A 6,888-nucleotide genomic window follows, 5' to 3' on the forward strand; every position below is an offset into this window, starting at 1 on the left:
GCTGCCTGTTAGAAGAAAGGACTGGTTGATCTGTGTGTTTGGCTAAGATTCCTATGTCGGGTGGGTTTCGGACAGGTGAGGCAGTGGATGAGATTTCCAGCGATGTGGGGTGCTAGGTGACCTTGCCCAGGCCAACTTTGCATGAACATCCCAGACACAAGTCAATACTGCAAGGATCTGAACTAAAAACAAGGTGTATTAGGAGAAAAGAGGAGAAAGTCCTACTGTAAAGCAAACCCCACAGTTGGCAAACCAACCTAAGATATTAGACATGATTTATTGTGGAAGAGTCAGCATGGCTTTTGTAAATCTATTAGAATTCTTTGAGGTGGGTCAACAAACATGTGAACAAGGGTGATCCAGTGTATATTATATATACACTGGATATAGTATATAGTATATTTAAATTTTCAGAAACCTTTGACAAGGTCCCTCACCAAAGGCTCTTAAGCAAAGTAGGCAGTCATGGGATAAAAGGGAAGTTTCTTTTGTGGATCAGTAACTAGTTAAAAGACAGGAAACAAAGGGTAGGAATAGATGGTCAGTTTTCAGAATGGAGAGAGGTAAACAGTGGTGTCCCCCAGGCGTCTGTACTGGGACCAGTACTGTTCAACATATTCATAAATGATCTGGAAAAAAGGGTAAACAGTGAGGTGGCAACATTTGCAGGTGATACAAAATTACTCAAAATAGTTAAGTCCAAAGCAAACTGCAAAGAGTTACAAAGGGACCTCACAAGACTGGGTGACCGGGAAACAAAGTGGCAGATGAAATTCAATGTTGATACATGCGAAGTAGTGGATATTGGAAAACATAATCCAAACTATACATATATAATGATGAGGGTCTAAATTAGCTGTGACCACTCAAGAAAGAGATCATAGAATCATAGAATCATAGAATATCAGGGTTGGAAGGGACCCCAGAAGGTCATCTAGTCCAACCCACTGCTCGAAGCAGGACCAATTCCCAGTTAAATCATCCCAGCCAGGGCTTTGTCAAGCCTGACCTTAAAAACCTCTAAGGAAGGAGATTCTACCACCTCCCTAGGTAACGCATTCCAGTGTTTCACCACCCTCTTAGTGAAAAAGTTTTTCCTAATATCCAATCTAAACCTCCCCCACTGCAACTTGAGACCATTACTCCTCGTTCTGTCATCTGCTACCATTGAGAACAGTCTAGAGCCATCCTCTTTGGAACCCCCTTTTAGGTAGTTGAAAGCAGCTATCAAATCCCCCCTCATTCTTCTCTTCTGCAGGCTAAACAATCCCAGCTCCCTCAGCCTCTCCTCATAAGTCATGTGTTCCAGACCCCTAATCATTGGAGATCTTGGAGTCACTGTGGATAGTTCTCTGAAAACATCCACTTCATGTGCAGCGGCAGTCAAAAAAGGTAATAGAATGTTAGGAACCATTAGCAAAGGGATAGAGAACAAGACAGAAAATATCATACTACCTCCATATAAATCCATGGTATGCCCACATCTTGAATACTGCATGCAGATCTGGTCACCCCATCTCAACAAGATATATTGAAATTTGAAAAAGTACAGAAAAGGGCAACAAAAATTATGAGGGGTAATGAACAACTTCCATATGAGGAGAGATTTAAAAGATTGGGACTTTTCAGCTTGGAAAAGAGGTGACTAAGGGGGGATATGATAAAGGTCTATAAAACCATGAATTGTGTGGAAAAAGTGAATAAAGAAATGTTATTTACTCCTTCACATAACACAAGAACTAGGGGTCACCAAATGAAATTAACAGGCAGCAGGTTTAAAACAAACAAAAGGAAGTACTTCTTCACACAACGCACAGTCAACCTGTGGAACTCCTTGCCAGGGGATGTTGTGAAGGCCAAAACTATAACAGGGTTAAAAAAAGAACTAGGTAAGTTCATGGAGGATAGGTCCATCAATGGAGAACCCCATGCTCTGAGTGTCCCTAGCCTCCATTTTCCAGAAGCTGGGAATGGACAACAGGGGATGGATGATTGCCTGCTCTGTTCATTCCCTTTGAAGCACCTGGCATTTGCCACTGTTGGAAGTAAGGATACTGGGCTAGATGGACCATTGATATGACCCAGTATGGCCGTTCTTAAGTTCTTATATGTGCAGCTGCCTATCCTTGAGGGGATCTGGGCTAATACAAACTACAAAGTGCATAAGGAGGTGGGGTGGGGGGAAAGGTAATCCCTAATTAATATAATTTTTTAAAATGCAATTACTGACCTGACATTGTCACGAAAATAAAGGAGGATCAGAGTTGTGACATACAGGGGTACAATCCAGACCAGTGAGAGGCTGTGTCGCCTGCCCCCCATGACTAGGGGGGCCTTGCAATGCCTTGCTGCTGTAGTCTCCAACCTGGACTGCTCACAATCAGCCACCAGCATGCAGGTCACTCGCAGACATGTTTGTAGAACTGAAGCCTGCCAGTCACACCCTGGGTCTCACCAACCTGGGTTATACAGCAGGGTGACCCCAACGTAGTCCCAGACTTTCCCTCGGAAATGTATGTTTTTCAGTGCCCAGCCCTCACCTGGACAGTCCAAATATATTGTCTGTCAGTCCTTTAAGGGAATAATATACACTAGCCTGTTATCTTAAATAGAGTTACCCAAACACTTTAACTTAAACACACTGGATTAGATAAAACAATAAAACAAGTTTATTAACTACAAAGAGAGAGATTTTAAGTGAATGCAAGCAATGAGACATAAAAGTCAGAAATGGCTGCAAGAAAAGTAAAGCTAAACGCTTACTGGTGCCTAACTTCACAAACTATATTAGTTTTAAGCAAAATTTCTGACCACATGAATCAAGAAAGATTACTGGCCAAACTCATCAGGTCGGGACTCCTTCCCACAAAGTCCAATAGCTGTTTTCCTTTGACTTCTTAGGTGTGATGCCAGAGACAGAGAGGGAGAGAAAAAGGGGTGTCTTGGGGTGTTTGCCTCTCCTTTTTATAGTTTCCTGTTCCTCATTGAAAAGCATTTCTGGCTGCGAACTAGGAGACAGCTAGTCTTAGGAGGAAAACCCTTCATGCTCTCTCTTTGCTCAATATAGATCTTTGTGCCTGCCACCTGGTCTTGCCAGACATGGCCACTTGGTAGGTAATGGCCCATTAGCTTTGTTGACACCTATGTGGGGCATCAGCTTGCCCCTTGTCTTTGAGAAACTGGGTTAACCACTCCCCAGACTTAACTGGGAAACACACTTCAGTCATGATTTCAGCTTACGTTCAGACCTTTACATATAATGTTGCGATGTGAACTTTAGCATGCTCTTACTGATCAGCCAGGCGTGAGTTTTCAAATGAAACCTCACCAGGCATACTTTGTACAACCGCTATTTCAGTAGGGTGCGAACACAGGGGTGTATTCCATTACAGAAGTGTCTCGCTCAGGATTTTATCTTGCTTCTGTGAAAGTGGTGGCTGAGCACTGGAAGCAGCGGCAGCAGGTGACCCATGTTGGGCTCTGGCTCCTAGTGGAGGGATTAGGGTGACCAGATAGCAAGTGTGAAAAATCAGGGAGTGCGGGAAGGAGGTAATGGGAGGGGGTAATATCAAGCCCCTAATAATTGGGATGGTCAGGACATCTGGTCACCCTAGAAAGGATATGAGTCTGCTCCTGGCTTCCCTTTAAGGTGGCTGCTTTTTTAGTGCAGGCAGGTACTTCTTTGGTTCTGAGGTCCTGAGTTCAATCAGTCTGAGCCGGAGAGGCAGTTCCAATTGATCCTGGTGAGAGATGGCTGGCACGTTGGCATAGGGAAGGCAGGGTCTAGATCCACACAAGACAGAGAAATTACAGTGTCTGGAACCACCACGTTAAAGCCAGGCGCAAAACCATCAGAGCCGGGGAAGTGAACATTCTTAGATATGGCCGTGAGCCGGGCTGTCCCCTGTGCTCACAGCCCTCTCCAGAGCTTGGCTCCCCTGTGGATCTTCTGGTGCTGCATGAGCGTGAACCTCTGAGCAAAGCGGCTCCCACGCTCAGCACACTGATAGGGCCGCTCCCCGGTGTGTCTCCTGCAGTGTTTGCTGAGGGTGGAGCTGTGGGCAAAGCTCCTCCCACAGTCGGGGCAGCGGTAGTGTCACTTTCTGGTAATCTTGGGAGACAGGCCAGTCCTTGCCTACAGACAGCCCCCCAACCTGAAGCGAATACTCACCAGCAACCACACACCACACCACAGAACCACTAACCCAGGAACCTATCCTTGCAACAAAGCCCGTTGCCAACTGTGCCCACATATCTATTCAGGGGACACCATCATAGGGCCTAATCACATCAGCCACACTATCAGAGGCTCGTTCACCTGCACATCCACCAATGTGATATATGCCATCATGTGCCAGCAATGCCCCTCTGCCATGTACATTGGTCAAACTGGACAGTCTCTGCGTAAAAGAATAAATGGACACAAATCAGATGTCAAGAATGATAACATTCATAAACCAGTCGGAGAACACTTCAATCTCCCTGGTCACGCGATTACAGACATGAAAGTTGCGATATTACAACAGAAAAACTTCAGAAACAGACTCCAAAGAGAGATTGCTGAATTGGAATTAATTTGCAAATTGGATATAATTAACTTAGGCTTGAATAGAGACTGGGAATGGTTGATTCATTATAAAAAGTAACCTATTTCCCCTTGTTTATTCCCCCTCCCTACCCCTACCCACAAGCCCCTAAACCCCAAGGGGAACCATCTCCTCACCCAGCGAGATCAGAGTCCTGTAATTTTCCTGCATGACATCCCTGTAGAGCTGCCTCTGCCCTTCATCCAGGAGCCCCCACGCTGCCCAGGAGAAATACACGGCCACCTCCTCAAACGCCACCGGTGCCTGGAACCACAAGGAACCCCGCTCAGCACCTGACTCTCCAGCTGCCACCCAGCTGCTTGGTCTGAGGCCGAGCACGCAATTTCTCAAATCTTTGTTCTTATAGCATCATCCTTGTTGGGCTCACTGAGTCACTGATCCCAAGGCCAGGAGGGACCACTGTGATCATCTATTTGATCTCCTTTATAATGTGGGCCATAGGACCTCCCTGAGTTAATTCCTGTCTGCACAAGAGCAGAGCTTTTAGAGAAATATCCAATATTGATTTAAGAATTGCGAGTGATGGAGAATCCACCACAACCCTTGGTAAATAGTTCCAACAGTTAATTCCCCTCACGGGTAAAAATGTTACACCTTATTTCCAGTCTGAATTTGTCTAGCTTCAGCTTACAGCCATTGGATCTTGTTATTTCTCCCTCGCCTAGACAGAAGAGCCCATTATCAAATATCTGATCCCTTTGTAGAGACCAGGTGGGTGAGGTAATAACTTTTACAGGATCGACTTCTGCTGGAGAGAGATACAAGTTCTCAAGCTGCACAGAGCTCTTCTTCTGGTCTGGGAAAGGTACTTAGGGCAGATCTACTTTACAAACACTGCTGCTTAATTAATTTAATAAATTAATACATTATTAATTAATAAATTTAACTTAAATTAATACATTTGTAGCTCTTTGATGAAGACGCTCTAAGCTAATGGGAGAGAGTTCTCCAGTCGGCTTAGTTACTCCATCTCCGTGAGAGGTGGTAGCTATGTCAGTGGGAGAAGCTCTCCCGCTGACATAGCGCTGTCTACACAGGGGGCTGAGGTTGGGATAACTACATTGCTCAGGGGTGTGAATTTTTCACAGCCCTGAGTGACATAGTTACACTGAAGTAAGTGTGTAGTGTAGGCCTGGCCTCGGAGTATCACAGCTAAACATAAGGTGGAGGAGATAGTTTAGCGTAAGTCGTTAACACATATTCTAAGAGACTGTGACATTCTATACCTTGGGGGAGCGCCCTGTAACCCCCATATTCCTCATTTATATATATATTTGTGATATTGCATATAAAGCATGCCATGTAAGGTATCAGGGGAAAGGTTATGATCTGGTGAAAGTCTCTGCTCTATCTAAATATGTACACCATTAGTGCATATGAAGTTATGAGAGTGTGCTGTATGGTTGTCAGTAAAACATGCTGTAAGTTGGGGAATTGGCCAGATATTAGCTCTCCAGGGACAACAGCAAGGAAAGTAACCAATGCCCAGGAGGGTGTCAAACAACCATCAACAGTCATTGTCCAGCGGAGGAGTTACAATTCAGTGACTCACCTGCATAAGGCCACACCAGGGGAATTGCTCAACCTTGCCTGGTGACTCAGCAGTGCTCACCAGACATGCCTGGACTTGTGTTCTCCAAACACATGGACTAAGGATATAAAACAGAACAGGAGCCATATGCTTGGCCTTTCTTCTTCCTCCACCTACGCTGCAAGCAACAAGGATACTCTGAAGACTGAAGACTCCAACGGAGGAGACTGGCCCAGGTTTCAAGGGTGAAACCTGTGTACTATGAACTGCAATATCCAGTAGGGAGAGAAAAACTGCTTAATCTAGATGTTGCCCAGTCTAATAGGGTTGAGAGATTAGTCTGCGTGCTTATATTTTATTTTATTTTGGCCTTGTAGTCAATAAATTTGTTTTACTGTTTGTTTTTACCAGTGAGTTTGCTTGAAGTTTTTAGTAAATCTGCTCAGGTTAGAAAGGCTGGTGTATGTCCACTTTCCATTGATGAAGTGGTGAACTAATTAATAAATTTGCATTGCTCAAGAAAGGGTCTTGAGCAGTGCAAGATGGTATAGTCCTGAGGCACAAGGCTAGGAGTTGGGGGGATTTGGCAGGTGCCTTTCTCTCTGTGATTCATGAGTGGCTCTGGGAGCATTCATGCAATCTAGCTGGGTGTGGGTGCTCCACATAAGGTTGTGCTGAGTGATCACAGTGCCGGGAGGGGTTTGCTGTTTGTCACTAGCAAAGCAAAGCATTGTGAGAGACAGCCCAGGT

This window comes from Lepidochelys kempii, chromosome 6, assembly GCF_965140265.1.
Source record: "Lepidochelys kempii isolate rLepKem1 chromosome 6, rLepKem1.hap2, whole genome shotgun sequence".
Classification (NCBI taxonomy): Eukaryota; Metazoa; Chordata; order Testudines; family Cheloniidae; genus Lepidochelys; species Lepidochelys kempii.